The 17,071-nt window shown below is 40.3% G+C and overlaps 1 pseudogene; it reads right to left on the bottom strand.

Moving 5' to 3' along the window:
- Positions 1–284: 284 nt before the first annotated feature.
- Positions 285–17,071, bottom strand: part of Gm6205 — a 37,145-nt pseudogene continuing 20,358 nt past the window's right edge.

Genomic DNA, 17,071 nt, shown 5'->3' with positions numbered 1-17,071 from the left:
TAGCCCAGGCAAGAGACAAGGGAAAGATGTGTCACGAATACTTTCATTTTATACATGCCATTTATCACCTAAAACTTACCTTTCTTTATAAAATAACAGTGTATTTCCAATCCTGGACCTATTCAACCTTCTAGACCCTGACCCTGATAGTGATGTTGTTAATAGTCAAAGACCCATGAGAGAGATCATCTAGGTTTATGAGTACACAAAAAAGCATCTATATATACACTGTCTGGGCAGAAGCCACATATAAATGCCAAACTCTTTTTCTGACCCCACAACCCCCCTGATATCAGATTCCATCGAAATGGTCCCAATGTTAAGCTCAACCTTCAGGGTCCCAGTCACTGTAAATCTCTTTATTTCCAACCATATGGGAAGTGTCTGAAATCACAGTTTCTGAGCACTGCAGATAAAAGATGTGTCCCAAGCCTGTCATTTATTCATATCCAGAAGTCCTGTATCTATGTTTACTGAAAACAAGAACAAAATATTGGGCCCTGGTCATAGACACAGGGCTTACCACATTTTTGACAGTTATCTGTAGCAAAAGAGATGCTCTTGGGCTGCCTTATAGCTCTGAGAGTATACATGAGCTCCTGACAAAGTTGGACAAATCTTTCTACAGAGACATGACCCAACTCATTATAGCACTGCAGAGGGGCAGGGTATTGTTCCACATTCATCTTGCTCCAGTTGGCTGTGTGCTGGAAAAGGGCCTTCAGGGTGCACATGGAGAAGTCATTGTTGTAGAAGTTGATCTGGTTGAGCTGAGTGCATTGACTGAGGGCAGGTAGGAGGGCATTGATCTGGGAGTCCTACATCCTACACCACTGAAAATCCAGAATCTCAAGAGTGTCTGCTACTTTTTGTAGGAGACCTCTCAGAGGCATAAGATCCAAAGCATATAAGATCATCCCTCTTATTTCCAGATGTTTTAATTTAAAGAGGTTTTGGGAGCAGGAAAATAAATCAAAGTCTCTCTGTGAAATTAGGCATTGAGTGATGGAGAGGGTCTCCAAGGGTGTCATCAGGCACCTAGGGATAGAGGAGACCAGAGGGTTAGTTCTAAAAAGTAGTGTTGTAAAGGTTTGGCTGGGATGTACATAGAGGTAGAATAAACCAGGGGCCCCAAGCTCAGTTTGACAAAAGGATCAAGTACATCATCTATGATGCTTACTATTGGATCTGCTCATTCATGCCAATCCCACAATTCATCCTTGGATCTCACACTCAAGCTGAAAACCAGTTCATCATTAAAAAACAAAAAACACACACACAGAAGAACTTCCAATCTAAGAAAGTCCTGACAGAATTTTGATAAATTCTGTGGACTCATTGAATCTACATTCCATCATTCCTTCTGCAATCATCCTTGCTCTAATTTACATTCACCTGTCCCATACACTCAGTGCTACTTAGGCTCAAAACGTTTCTCCCATTGGCACTTGGGGAAGATAGAAGGCTGTTCTCACAGATCTGAGCATATAGCTCATGTTCAAACTGTACTAATGAGTATCCTGACTCATCTATACACTCCCCTTTCTCTTCCCTATCCATTTGATTGGACGGGCATGATTCCAGGAAGAATTACAACTCATTCTTACAAGATCTGACCTACTCTTTACACCAAATCACTTCTGTACCCCATGAGTTCTCATTTGAGATACTATTATAACTTGTAGTATTCCCATTGTATATTTCAGTATACATTGAAACAAGATACAACTTTCTGAGTCTAATGAATGTCTAAATGTTGTTCCTAGTGACTGGCAGGCATCATGGACCACTAATCTTAAGATAGACAGATTTGCTTTTGTACCTGACCCAGATCTCCATTCTTGCTTACCCTAGGACCTGATTCATGTAGTCTCTTAGAAAATGGACGTGTTTCATGAAGATATGCTGGAGACAGTTGAATTGGGAAAACTGAGAAATAATTTTGTGAACACACTTGGCTTCTGTGGCACTTGTTATATTGATAATAGGGGAGGTACTCTTGTGGAGGGGTGCCAGGAAGACTTTTTGAAGATTTTTCATGTGCCCAAAATAGGGAGCAAAATGTGCAAGCTGTAACAGAGTCCAGTCAGTATTCAGTTCTAATTCTGTGATGTGCTCTGGATCAAAAACATTAAAGATGTCTCTGATAACTTGGTCTGGTGGGTCCCAGATCTTCATCTTTATACAGCAGAAATATAGGGATCCTATTCTCTGCTTGGCCCAATTCAAGAAATATGCCTTTGATTTATTGAAGTGGGAACTGATTGACAGGTTGACTATGACCTTCAGACGCTGCCTCCGTGCATATCTCGGAAGGACCTTCACTAGCTGCTTTTTATCCAATGTCTTTGATTTATAGTCACTGTCATTTGCATCAGCCCGTATGTTCCAGAAGGCATGGTACATATTTCTCATGTCAAGAACCTGAAGTTTTGCCCTCCTGTGGTTGAAACATATGAATGTTAGCACACCCTGAATCATCTTTTGCTGCATATATCTAAACTCAGCTCCCCTCCTATTTAAGGTGTTTGATTTTTAAGCACCTGATATCCAAGGTGGACTCAGGTATGCTACAGAAGCTTTCCTGGGCTTCATTACACTTGATTACTTTCCTTTCAGTAAGGTAACCATTATTTCTCCTTAGAGATTAATTAATTATTAATTAGAAAATTTAATTATTATTACTAGTTGTGGGAAGGCCAGGGATAGGCTCATTCTACTGTGAGGCTAAATCTAATCTAGTCCATATTCAACTCTAATCCATATCCAACTGTCCTCAGTATAAGTAAACAATAGCTTTCAAGAACCTTGTATCCCTACTTGATGATGTGATTAGAAGCATCTGATCCATTTAGTACAAAGCCAATCTCCCTGGCAATGTCTATTGTGTACTCCTCATGCTCCCTTATACAATACATGGATATTGCTTACCTGGGGTGAAACTCTCTTGTCAGTCGCATGTCTATTCCATCTAGCAGGGCTTGCAAGGTTTCTAGGTTAGGCTTCTTCATCAATGATCCCACAGGGAGACAGGGGAAAGGCCAGGCTGCCACCATTGCCTTTAGGAGATTGGTTTGTCTGCCAGCAAAGGCCTCTTTGAATAGTGCTGGGAAGACCACAGTAGGCAACTCCTCCAGAGAGGACATGATCAAAGCTTCATGTGTCAGCAGAGTGTGTGTGGGTGGGGTCTGACCACTCATCCTCTCAGGTCTTCAGTAAAGGCTCCTGGGGAAGCAGTTAGAAAAGAATATATATTCAAGACAAACTTTATAATATTCCTTCACCATCACATCAACCACTTAGCTTCTGAGTTACTGCCATGACAGTCATAAAGCCACCAATTTACCTCTTCATCCTAAACTGGTGGTGTAAAGACTCTCAAACTGGCATCATGGGAATCTCTCTATTACTCTAATGGACACCTAATTTTGGGGTCAAAATATTTTTATTTGTTACTCTTTCTTTTAAAAAGGAAAGAATGAAAGAATGCAAAATGGGAGAGACTCCCAGTAACCAGTACAGCTGGCCCTGGCTGAAATATGTAACATAGAGGAGATAGAGCTTGATGAAGCAACCCCCAATGAATATGCATGGCTCCCTTTTGAGGGAAGGGGCCACTCACACATCTCAAAAATTTTAACGTAGAATTGTTACTATCTAAAGGAAAAACAGGGACAAAAATTGGAGCAAAGACTGAAGAAAAGGCCATCCAGAGACTGGAATCTTGGAATCTATAAAATTAGCAGACACCAAACCCCAACACTGTTGCTGATGCCAAGGTATGGTTGTCCTCTGAGAGCCTGTGCCTATAACTGTCTAATACAATAGTAGACACTCACAACCAACAATTGCATTGAGCTTGGGGACCACAGTGGAAGAGAAAGGGAAGGACTGAAGAAGCTGAAGGGGATTACAATCCCATAGGAAAAAATTATCAACTAACTGGACCCCTCAGATTTCCCAGGAACTAAGTCAGCAACCAGAAAACATACATGAGTGTGTCTATAGTTCCTGATACATATGTAGCAAATGATTCCTTATATGGCTTCAATAAGAGAGGAGGTCCTTTGTCCTGTGGAGGCCTGTTGTCCTAGTGAAGTGGATAAGCTAGAGGAGTGAGGCAGGAATGTGTGGGTGGGTGGGGGAGTGCCCTCTTAGTGGTAAAGAGGAGGGATCATGAGAGGGGGCTTGCAGAGCTGAAACCAGGAAATGAGATAACACTTGAAATGTAAATAAATGAAGTGATCAATAAAAAAATGGGTGGAGGGCCAGGCAGTAATGGCACATGCCTTTATTCCCATCACTTGGGAGGCAGAGGCAGGGAGATTTCTGAGTTCAAGGCCAGCCTGGTCTACAGAGTGAGTTCCAGGACAGTTAGGGCTACACAGAGAAACCCTGTCTCAAAAACCAAAAAAAAAAAAAAAAAGGGAGGGGGGCAAGGGACAAGTAGGAGGAATGGGATGAGGAACAATCAAGTGGCAGATCAGGAGGGGGATAATGAATGGAGGGTAAAAATGAATTGAAGAGAAATTAAATTTAGTAATAAAAATTTAAAAAAAAGAAAAAAAAAAACAAATCAAAAACTGAATAGCAAAAAACAAACAAGAAACATACAAAAAAAACCAGTGCAAAAAAAAAATACAAACAAAAGTCTTGTGTTGCAGATCAATATTGAATTCTCACTAAGGAGGATGACAACTGTGGGTTCCTACAACTTTCAGGCTCTCTTGGGTCCCAAAAGCATACCAAACCCCTCCACAAACACACTCAAACACACACAAAAGAAAAGGAAAAGGAAAAGGAAAAGGAAAAGGAAAAGGAAAAGGAAAAGGAAAAGAGAAAAGGAAAAGAGAAAAAGAAAAAGGAAAAGGAAAGGAAAGGAAAGAAAAATCAGGAAATCAGGTGAAACATGTGAAAATGATCTAAAGCAAAGACTAAGGTGAGACATTTTATTAACTCAGAATTGTAATTTCTGCTATTGGGAGTTAATGATGATCAAAGTTACATGTTCTATAGGGCTACAATGTGAGCCAGGGTCTCACAAAAACAAAGAAGACCATCATTTCAGTGAAAGGAAATATGAAGGAACAGGTTAGTCAGAATGATCTGATTTCCAGCAAACCCAGAGCAACATGCCCAAGGGCTTAGAAAATTCTTGTATCAAAGAAATATATAAAGCACACTAATGAAGTATACAAGCTATCATAGAGATATATTGGAGAAGAGGCTAAAACTGCATTGGGAATGAAACCCAAGGTCTTCAATGTGTTTTACTAAAGAGACAGAAAATGAAATTTCCTGTACTATCCTGGAGTCTAAAATCAAACTGCATCAAACTGCTTAACCCTAGGGAAACCAATTACATACCCGTTGTGAGTACTGCAGTTCTGAGTCCTAGACAAACTAGGCAGTTTTTCTACCTCAAGGTCTGAATATTTTCTGTCTCCACTGAAGACTTTATATGCCTCTCTGTGTAACCTTCCCTATTGCACCTACACCCTTCAACCTCGAATTAGAATTGGATTAGATGGTTAAACTCCACCCTTTTAATTCTATATGTAACATCCAACCACTTCGTTGATTGCATTAGAGCTCTCTGTGAGAATACATCCATAGCACAACACCCCTCAAACATTCTATTTGTTACTTAACAGCACATCACTGAATTTGTGGATTTCCCCCTTCATTTGCTTTTTTATTACATAGTTTTGAGTTTGGTACAGGACTGGGTCTTGCTGTGAATCTAGAGTGGTTTCCAAACTCTAAGTTCTAGCAATCCTCTTGTCTCAGCATTCTTCTTCCTGCTAGGATTAATATGAAACACCACACTTGGGCAAATTTTTATTCATGCACACGAAGTCAGTCTGATTTGTGTCAGATCAGGGTTCAATCTATTGCTGATAATAGACATAAAACAATTCATCAATATTACTGTCACTGGATTTGAGACAGTTTTTAATAGTCAGGAATAAGTTCTGGAGCTCTAGGACTGAATTGGATGCTTCAATAAACTGCAGTAGTACCTACACAAAAGTTAGAGGAAGGAGCACGGCCAGATTCCATTAACATTGTCCAAGTGTGCTGGGTGTACACTCAGTTTGTAGGGAGCTACCAAACATACAGGGAGTCCTCTTTGGAGCAGTGCATGCAGCAGATATGACAGCCATGCCTGGAAACTCACAATTCAAGAGTTGGGAGTGAGGGATCAATTAAAACCCATCCTCAGCCATATTGTAAATAGAGGGACATCCTGAGACTTACATGTGATTCTGTTTTTAAATAGACCTAAAGAGAAACAGAAAACAGAGGGTCTGAGGCTGATGCTGCCCTTTGTAGACAGAAAACAGATAATGTGTCAGGTAGGATCAGACCAGCATGTTTGCCCAAGATGAAATCAGGAGTGGGACCTGTGCTGAGGAGTTGGATCCTCAATAATGAGCACCTGTTAATATTCTATTCTGAGCACCTACATGGTGGATTGAAATGATCTGTGAATCCAGTTCCTTGAAATCTGAACCCTCCTTCTCAACAATGTGGGCATCAGGCATACATGTGGTGCACATTCATATATGCACAGAAAACACCAAAAACACAGAGAAAAAAATCTTTAAGAGAAATAAATCTGTAAGTAGAATGGCGGCAAACACCTTTAATCCCTGAACTCTTGAGGCAAAGGTAGATTGGGCTCAGTGAGTTCAAGGCTAGCTTTATCTAAGTAGCTAATTATTAACCAGTGAAGCCTATTGACTAAGGATCTGTTTTATAATTAAAGCAGAGCTGGGATGGGTTGCACATAACTTTAATCCCAGCACCCTGCAGGCAGAGGGATGTGGACCTATAGGGCCCATACTGATCTACAGGTTAAAGTGTGGAACAGGGAAACCTGTAAAATAGGGAAACTCTCTCTCTCAAATCCAATCCAAATCGAAGAAATAAAACCAAAATCTGCTTTAGCCATGAGGTGCTACTATAAGCCTTTCATCCCAGAATTAAGGACGCAGAAGTAGGTGGACCTCTGAATTTGAGCTAGCCTGTTTTACAGAGTAAGTTCTGGATCAGTCAGATCTGTTAAACAGAAACCCTGTCTTGAAAAAGCTAAAAACAAAAAATGAAAAAAAAAATAGTGTTTTTAAGAAAAAAATTTTAGGGAGCCTAGTAGACTGTGAGATATCTCAATGGTCAATGGCACTTGTTGCCAAACCTGAATTCAGCTATGAGACACACAGATGTAAGGAGAGAAATCACTTCAGTATCTCATGGTTTCTAGACCACCAACACATTCTTGGGATCCAGGTAAAATATGAAGACCTAGATGGAATATAAGACCTAGGTAACTGCTACATATTGGGATATAACAAAATAAAGATATATAGCAAAAAGAGCCAATGAAAAACCATGAGAAATTCATATAGATGCAGGACATGTTCACACACAGTAGATTCCAATAAAAACCCAACATTGGTAGCCATAATATATGAGCAAAGGTCCCAAAGGTGATAAAGACACTGTAGGAAGTCCAACAGAGTCAATCAACTGGGACCTTTGATGCTCTCAGAAACTGAACCCCCAACCAAAGAACACACATGGGCTTGGAATAGGCCTCCCCACACAGATGTACAGCTTGGTCTTCATGTGGGTCCCCTAACAGCTGGAGTGGAGGCCTCCTTCAAAATCTGTTGCCTGTATGTGGGACATGTTCTTCTATTTGAGCTGCTTTGTCTGGACTCAGTGAGAGAGGATATGCCCTGCCTTGAAAATACTTAAAGTACAAGGGTGTGGAAATACACAGGGAGCCTCCACTCACTTAGAGGAGATGGTAAGAAGGCACCTAGACGGAGTGTGCTAGGGTGTGACCCTGGAGAGAACAGCTAGTGGGTTTTAAGATAAATAAGCAAGAAAAAAAAAAAAAAAGGCCTGACAAAACATTATGAGACCTAGGACCTCCAAAGAGGCCCCTGAGTTCATTTTGTGTTGGCCTGCAGACCTGCCCATCTGAATGGGATCTGTATCCTCAGGGAGACTTCATTTGAGAGAACTAATTTTTCGTTTGTTATTAATAGTTTCTGGGTTTGGGATTGGAGCTTGTGTCTATTTCTTTTCTCTACACTGATATGCCATGCAGTATAGACCATCACAGGCCCTGAGAATTCTCCTTTAGTCTCTCTGAGTTCATATGTGCATTAGTTCTCCTGTGTTTAAGAAGGGCTGACTTGCTTGGTGTCCAATATCCCTAACCCTGACACACCATTTAAATTGTTTTGAAAACATTTTAGTACAGCTCAGGCTTTCATTGCACTTTCTATTACAGTCCAAGGTGTCACTGGATTTCTGAGCCTCTACTCAGACTCACATGAACTGGGAACACAGCATGCCTCATTTGTCTAGATCATGCAATTATTTAAAATCTAAGATGTGAACGCCAAAAAAGGAGTTTTCTCCTCAAGTTATATCACAGAATTCCCTGCCAAAATGGGTGAAGCCATCATCCTGCCTCAGCCTTCTGAGGGCTACCATAGTAGAAGATTGGCAAAGCATAAAGCTCACCTCTTTATTCCAGAATAGTGAAATAATTTTTTAAAGTGTGACCAAGAGAGCTCAGTCAGGCAACAGGGTCTCAAGGGTAGGAATGACGATTGAAAAGACAATGACCATTAGACAACATTATTCCATGACTCCAGCCAGAGCTAAGGCTGAAGTAGATTCACTCTTCTCCAGTCTGCTTTTATACTAGTCTAAATACATGCAAAGGATGAAGTCAGTTTTAGGTCAAGCAACAAACAAGGCAATAAACTACATACCAAGTAAGGGGACTCCAATGGAGATGTTAGCAAAGCACTGAAGTAGATGAAATGGTTTGCAACCCCATAAGAAAAACAATATCGTCCAGCCAGACCCCAAGAGCTTCCAGGGACAGAACCACCATCCAAAGAGTACACATGGAGTGAACCATTGCTCCAGATGTATATGCAAAACAGGATGGTCTTGTTGGGCATCAATGAGAGGAGAGGCCCTTGGTCCTATGAAGGCTCAATGCTCCAGTGTAGGGGAATGCCAGGGTGGGGAGTCAGGTGTGGTTGGGAAAGGGAGCACCTTCATAGAAATGGGAAGAGGGGATGGGATGGGGTTTCCAGAGGGCAAAATGGTAAAGGGAAGAAGATTTGAAATGTAAATAAATAAAATATCCAATAAAAATTCTATTGACAAAAACAAACAAAAATAAATAAATATCCCCTGATCAATATTTCTATGGGTTTATCAAGAGACCATGGTAAAACTAATGCCACATATTCCTCTGCTGAGTTTTCCTTGAGCATTGTATTAGCCCCAAAGTAAATATTCTTATCTGAGCCTACTTCACTGTCCTAGCCCTTTGTCAAATTCCTGCCAAATTCCTACAAGGAGGCCCCAAATGCACTGCACAAGGTACTCGTCATGTCCTCCTCTTACAATGGCATTTTATGGTTTTGCACATTTATTTTCAAGGACAGATTATGGCTCCCAAGTGAATTTCCCTCTGAACCATGCTGGTCACCAATGAGGAAAACACATCCAGGTGACTTGGCTCACATAGTAATCCTTCCAGCAAGAAGGCCAAGGCAAGAAGATCCCCATGGGTTGAAATTCTAAATTATCCCTGGCTATAGAACAATGTTGTCACAGAATACAATCCAAACCAAGAAGGTCAAGAGCAAAAAGGAGAATAAAGAAATCAATCAAACAATAAATAACCAAGGAAGGAAACAATAAAATTCAAGTCTTAATATGCAATACAAGGAACACAGAACCTGAAGAGACCACCCCCAGTGGATAGGCATGGCTTTCAGTTGAGGGAAGGTGCAACTCACACATCTCAAAATTTTTAACCTAGAATTGTTCCTGTCTAACAGAAAAACAGGGACAAAAAACTGAAGAAAGGGCCATCCAGACACAGGGATTTTGGGATCAATCTCATTAGGAGACATCAAACCCCTACATTATTGCTAATGACAAGATCTACTTACATAAAGGATCCAGGTATGGCCGTCCTCTGAGAGGATCTGCTATCACCTGTCTAAGATAATTACAGACACTCACAGGCAACCTTTGAACTGAGCCTGAAGACCATAATCCTCTATAATATATGATGTTCTAGAAGTATCACCATTTCTGATCTGAAGTTATACTACATAGCCATAGTATAGTGAAAACTGCATTGTGTTGGCAGGAAAATAGGTTGATCAAAGAAATGAAACTGAAGACCTGGACACTAGATTTTTAATAGAGAATTCAAAAGAGACATTGGAAAAAAGAAATCATCCCTATCAAATGGTGCCTGTCTAACAGGATATCTGCATGTTTAAGAAAGCAAGTTGCTTCGTATTTATCATCCTCCAATACTCTCAAGTCAATTGAGTAAAGATCTCAACATAAAAATTTATCAGCCAAGCTCAACAGTTCCTTTGGATTCAAGTCTTCAGTTTCTGGCCTGTGCCTTTTTGAGTACAACTGCCAAGCAAGGAAAAAAATGGCTGTTCTTGGATTGGGGCAGAAAGCAGGTTTTGCTCTGAGGCTCACAAGTGTTCATTCCCAGTTCCTACTGTGGAGGCTCAGGGTTAGCAATGCAAAGGAATTGTGTGGGCTAGGAAGATGTAAATGCTAAATACTAAGGGCACAACTGTGAAGCAGCTGCTACACCTGCATAGGTGGTAGAGGGAAGCAAGCCACCAGAATAAAAGCTCTTAGAAACAGACCAGCAAAGGGGCTAGAAGTTTCATGGCCAGAAAGAGAACAGGGCTTGGCAGCAGGATCTCAGCCTCAGCCAACACCAGAGAAACACTCAACTAGACAGAAATCACAAACAAAGAAACAAACAATTACAACACCTGCCAGGCTCTCCATCCTTCTACTCTGAAGAGCATGAAACAGAAGATGAAAGTCACCTGGGCAGCACTCCTAGCATTATGCTGAAACCATTCCTACTGTGTTCTATCCTTGGCATGGAATTCCCCAAGGACACCCTGGACAAGCTTCTCAGAGGGACACAGGTCAATCACAGAAAAGCTCTGGGAAACAGCTTTCAGCAATATAACAGGATCAGGGATGGATCCCTTCCCATTGAGCCCAAAGCCTGGACCTGAAGGAAGTCATTTTCTTACCAGTGGGTATTTTGACAAAAGCCTCCATGCCTTTTGAGGCTTGAAATTTTTCATGCATGGAAAAAAGTGAGTCATTGTCTTAATCTCGCCAGAGGTACTTGTGGCCCTTCCATTAATAACTGTGGTGCCTGTTAAATTGTCGAGGTCAATGCTAGGCCCTAGGCTAATTTCCTGCTCATGAGCCTGACCCAGCTCAAAGTCTCCTTTGTCTTGATCCCATTTTATCCGGAAATTTTTTTCTTTTCAGTATTGATTTGTCCTTACATTTCCCAAAAGACCTCTATAAACCTCTTTGTAGAAAATCTCTTTCTCTTCACCCGAGGAATTTGAAATTTTTACTGAAGCTATTTTCATTCATGAAAGCCCAGGACAAGTGACTGAGCTGCCTATTTAACATCAATTCCCATTGTTCGTATTTGGTTGGGTGAGACAGAATTCCATTATATAGTCTAGGCTAGAATCAGTTTGGAACCATCTTTTGTCAGTTCCCTGAAGCTTGCATCACCACAATGGATCATCTCTCGACCTGTTCTGTATGTGATGACTGTCTTAGTTCATTCGTGAATGGGTGTGTCAGCATGTATGTAGAGGTGGAGAACTGGAATCTGATAAATTTCTCTCATTTTTTCTGTGGGTCCTATTATTGAGTCCTTCACCATGGATGAAATGAAAGTTCACTATTTGTCCCAGCATGATATATGTCTGTCTGTCTGTCTGCCACTCTCATACTGCAGGTTGGGGTCTTTGGTATTGCTTACTTTTTTTTTTTTTTTTTTTTTTGTTTTTAGAGAAAGGGTTTCCCATTAAAAAATGGGGTATAGAACTAAATAAAGAATTGTCACCTGAGGAATAACGAATGGCAGAGAAGCACCTGAATAAATGTTCAGCATCCTTAATCATCAGAGAAATGCAAATCAAAACCAACATGAGATTCCACCTCACACCAGTCAGAAAGGCTAAGATAAAAATTCCGGTGACAGCAGATGCTGGCAAGGATGTAGAGAAAGAAAAACACTCCTCCATTGTTGGTGGGATTGCAAGCTTGTACAACCACTGTGGAAATCAGTCTGGGGCTTCCTCAGAAAATTGGACATAGTACTACAGGAGGATCCCACAATACCTCTCCTGGGCATGTAACCAAAAGTTGTTCCAACCGGTAAGAAGGACACATGCTCCACTATGTTCATAGCAGCCTTATTTATAATAGCCAGAAGCTGGAAAGAACCCAGATGCCTTTCAACAGAGGAATGGATACAGAAAATGTGATACCTTTACACAATGGAGTACTACTCAGCTACTAAAAAGAATGAGTTTATGAAATTCCTAGGCAAATGGATGGACCTGGAGGGCATCATCCTGAGTGAGGTAACACAATCACAAAAGAACTCAAATGATATATACTCACTGATAAGTGGATAGTAGCCCAGAAACTTAGGGTACCCAAGATACAAGATACAATTTGCAAAACACATGAAACTCAAGAAGAATGAAGGCCAAAATGTGGACACTTTGCCCGTTCTTAGAATTGGGAACAAAACACCCATGGAAAGAGCTATAGAGAAAAAGTTCGGAGCTGAGATGAAAGGATGGACCATCTAGAGACTGCCATACTCGGGGATCCATCCCATAATCAGCCTCCAAATCCTGACACCATTACATCACCAGCAAGATTTTGCTGAAAGGACCCTGATATAGCTGTCTTTTGTGAGGCTATGCTGGGGCCTGGCAAACACAAAAGTGGGTGCTCACAGTCAGCTATTGGATGGAACACAGGGCCCCCAATGGAGGAGCTAGAGAAAGTACCCAAGGAGCTAAAGGCATCTGCAACCCTATAGGTGGAACAATGATATGAAATAACCCGTAACCCTGGAGCTCGTGTCTCTAACTGCATGTGTATCAGAAGATGGCCTAGTTGGCCATCATTGTGAAGAGAGGCCCCTTAGTCTTGTAAACTTTATGTGCCTCAGTATGGGGTAATGCCACGGCCAAGAAGTGGGAATTGGTGGGTAGGGGTGTGGGGGTGGTTTGGGGGAATTTTGGGATAGCATTTGAAATGTAAATGAAAAAATAATTTAAAAATTAAAAAAAAAAAAAAACTGCCAGTGTTCCACTGGCTACAGTTGGAAGGTCAATCAAAGGCTAGGGATTTTAAACTCACCTATGTTTGTAGTTAAAAAGATATCAAGCTTGTGGAGATGATTGCAAGAGTAATAAAAGGGTTAAAAACAGATGTGGTACAGTATGGGCCTATAGTTTTCTTTATACAAGCTTTGTTGGATACTGTGATAGATACAAATTTAACCCTGCCCCAATGAATATAAGGGAAATCTCCATAGGACTTTATCTAACATGGTGCTGATGAACTGCTCCAAGAAGCTGGTATCAGTTTTGGAGACTATGGCAGGGCTTCCTGTTGTTATACAATTGGCCTATGAGAATGCCAGTGCAGCCGGCCGCATGGCCATCTGGCCATACAAATCAAAGATATATATATACATACATATATATATATAGTTATAGATAGATATAGACATAAATATATACTCATCTTTGTACAGAATTGAGCCCTCCTATAATTAGGGTCCGGCTCTGACTGCTGCCTTGCAGGTGACTACAGTACAAACAAAGCTTTACAGCATAGGGGTGATAAGGAATGTTTAAAGTATGGGGGCATAGGCCATTTTAGGAAAGACTGTCCAAAAAACAGAGGTATAGACAGGCAGTAGAATCACTCCCCTTGAGTCTGTCTTAGGTGCATGAAGGGGAATCATTGGGCCGGGCCCCAGGAAATAGGCACAAATTAAGAAGCCTTTATATTGGAGTTGATGCAAAGCTCAGAGCAGGCTCCAAGATGCTTGTGTGGCTTTCCATTTGTCTTGGTCATCCTGACCAGGCCCTAGGAAGGTGTTTACCAGACCTGCTGACAAAAGAATTGATCAACTTATTTTACTTCCTTTGCATCCACTTCCTACCAAGTTTGTTATCAGTGAGAGAGGACAAAGTTGCTTTCATTCCTCTGATGCTTACTGAGTTCAATCTATTAGTAACAAGAGACCTTACCTTAAAATACTACTTGAAGAAAAAGGCTTTGAAGAATTAATAGACACTGGACCTGATGTACTCACCTCCAAGGGATTGGCTAGTTCATTAATCCAAAGGAAATTTCAGATTTAAGATTCATGGAAGGTTAATGAAACTAGGAACTTGTGGGGGCATTTCAGGCTGGCTTGCCTATTCTAGCTGCCATTCCAGGAAATGTATATAGAATTATTATGGATTTGGTTTTTGGTTTTTTGTTTTTGTTTGTTTGTTTATTTGTTTTTTGGTTTTTTTTGGGGGGGGGGGGTGTTGAGACAGGGCTTTTCTGTTTAGCCCTAGTTGTCCTGGAAATCACTTTGTAGATCAGGCTGGCCTCGAACTCAGAAATCTACCTGCCTTTGCCTCTGCATCTGCATCTGCCTCTGCCTGCTGAGTGCTGGGATTAAAGGTGTGAGCCACCACGCCCAGCTGGGGAATTGTTTTTATACTATTCCTTTGCACCCTGATGATGGCAAAGGGTCTGCTTTTAGTGAGCTTTTAATTTTAAAGAACAAATGAAGCAATATAATTGGCAAGTTTTGTCTCAAGTAATGGCTAATAGCCTCATATTATGTAAAAATTTTGTCGCTTCTTCAAAACACAAAGTTAGGACTTTTGACTCTTTCAGTGTACATTATTCTTTATATGGATGGTATTTTATTAGCTGATCCCTCTGATAGAATTTTACTACAAGTCTTTGCTCTTATACAACAAATTTTGGAGTAGATGTTGCTCCAAAAAAGATTCAAAGGTAATAACTTTATGAATATTTGGGGGCTCAGTTACATCCTAAACATTCTAAACAGATTGTGGCACAAAAAAAAAATCAAGAGAGAAAAGATAATCTATTTACTACAAATTATTTTCAAAAGTTGTGTTAGGAGGATTTACTTGGCAAAGACCTCATCTTAAGCTTATAACAGGAGGACTTGATCCTCTTTGATAATTCTCAAGAAGAATGAAAATCTTAATTTCCATAACAATTAACTGATGAGGGACAAATAGCTTTATAGAAATTAAAGGAAGCTGTAAGCCAAAACAGATACAATATATAGACTATGATCATTTATTGGGTGTTTTCAGCAGTCGTTTGGCAAAAGGAACATTAATGTAGATTCAAAAAGAGAGGTTATAATTACTCTTCTCTTTCCTTTGGTGTGACAGTTATTCTGACTCAATCATGGACTGGCCTATAAATCATTCCAATATTGGAAAAAAGGGAATGACAGACATCATTTGGAAGTCTGTGTTGGGCATTGGGCTATACACTGACAGCCGGGTCTCCAGTTGAGCTGAGATGTTGAACCACAGAACCTGGTAGTGTTAATTCATCTACATAGGACAGAAGGAGTTCTCTTATAATGAAAATGAAGCCACAACATACCGAAACCTATGGGACACAATGAAAGCATTTCTAAGAGGGAAACTCAAAGCTCTGAGTGCCCCCCAAAAGGATCTAAAGAGAGCACACACTAGCAGCTTGACAACACATCTAAATGCTCTTGAAAAAAAGAAGAAAATTCACCCAAGAGGAGTAGATGAAAGGAAATAATCAAACTCAAGGGCGAATTCAACCAAGTGGAAACAAGAAGAACTATTCAAAGAATTAACCAAAAGAGGAGTTGGTTCATTGAGAAAATCAACAAGATAGAAAAACCTTTATCTATACTCACTAGAGGGCACAGGGACAGCATCCTAATTAACAAAATCAGAAATGAAAAGGGAGACATAACAACAGATCCTGAAGAAATCCAAAACACCATCAGATCCTTCTACAAAAGGCTATACTCAACAAAACTGGAAAACCTGGACGAAATGGACAAATTTCTAGACAGATACCAGGTACCAAAGTTATATCAGGATCAAGTTAATGATCTAAACAGTCCCATATCCCCTAAAGAAATAGAAGCAGTCATTAATAGTCTCCCAGCCAAAAAAAGCCCAGGACCAGATTGGTTTAGTGCAGAGTTCTATCAGACAATCAAAGAAGATATAATTCCAGTTCTGCACAAACTTTTCCACAAAATAGAAGTAGCAGGTACTCTACCCAACTCATTCTATGAAGCCACAATTACTCTGATACCTAAACCAAAGAAAGATCCAACAAAGATAGAGAACTTCAGAAAATTTACCTTATGAATATCGATGCAAAATACTCAATAAAATTCTTGCTAACCGAATCCAAGAACACATTAAAGTAATCATCCATCCTATTCAAGTTTTTTATTTCAGGGATGCAGGGATGGTTTAATATACGGAAATCCATCAACATAATCCATTATATAAACAAATTCAAAGACAAAAAACACATGATCATCTCGTTAGATGCGGAGAAAGCATTTGACAAGATCCAACACCCGTTCATGATAAAAGTCTTGAAAAGATCAGGAATTCAAGGCCCATACCTAAACATGATAAAAGCAATCTACAGCAAACCAGTAGCCAAAATCAAAGTAAATGGTGAGAAGCTGGAAGCAATCCCACTAAATTCAGGGACTAGACAAGGCTGTCCACTTTCTCCCTGCCTCTTCAACACAGTACTTGAAGTCCTAGCCAGAGCAATTCGACAACAAACAGAGATCAAGGGGATACAAATTGGAAAAGATGAAGTCAAAATATCATTTTTGGCAGATGATATGATAGTATATTTATGTGACCCAAAAATTCCACCAGAGAACTCCTAAACCTGATAAACAGCTTCGGTGAAGTAGCTGGATATAAAATTAACTCAAACAAGTAAATGGCCTTTCTCTACACAAAGAATAAACAGGCTGAGAAAGAAATTAAGGAAACAACAACCTTCTTAATAGTCACAACTAATATAAAATATCTTGGCAAGACTCTAACTAAGGAAGTGA

Source organism: Mus musculus, chromosome 5 (genome assembly GCF_000001635.26).
Source record: "Mus musculus strain C57BL/6J chromosome 5, GRCm38.p6 C57BL/6J".
In the NCBI taxonomy this organism is placed as follows: Eukaryota; Metazoa; Chordata; class Mammalia; order Rodentia; family Muridae; genus Mus; species Mus musculus.
This window is presented reverse-complemented; position numbering and strand designations above follow the sequence as displayed.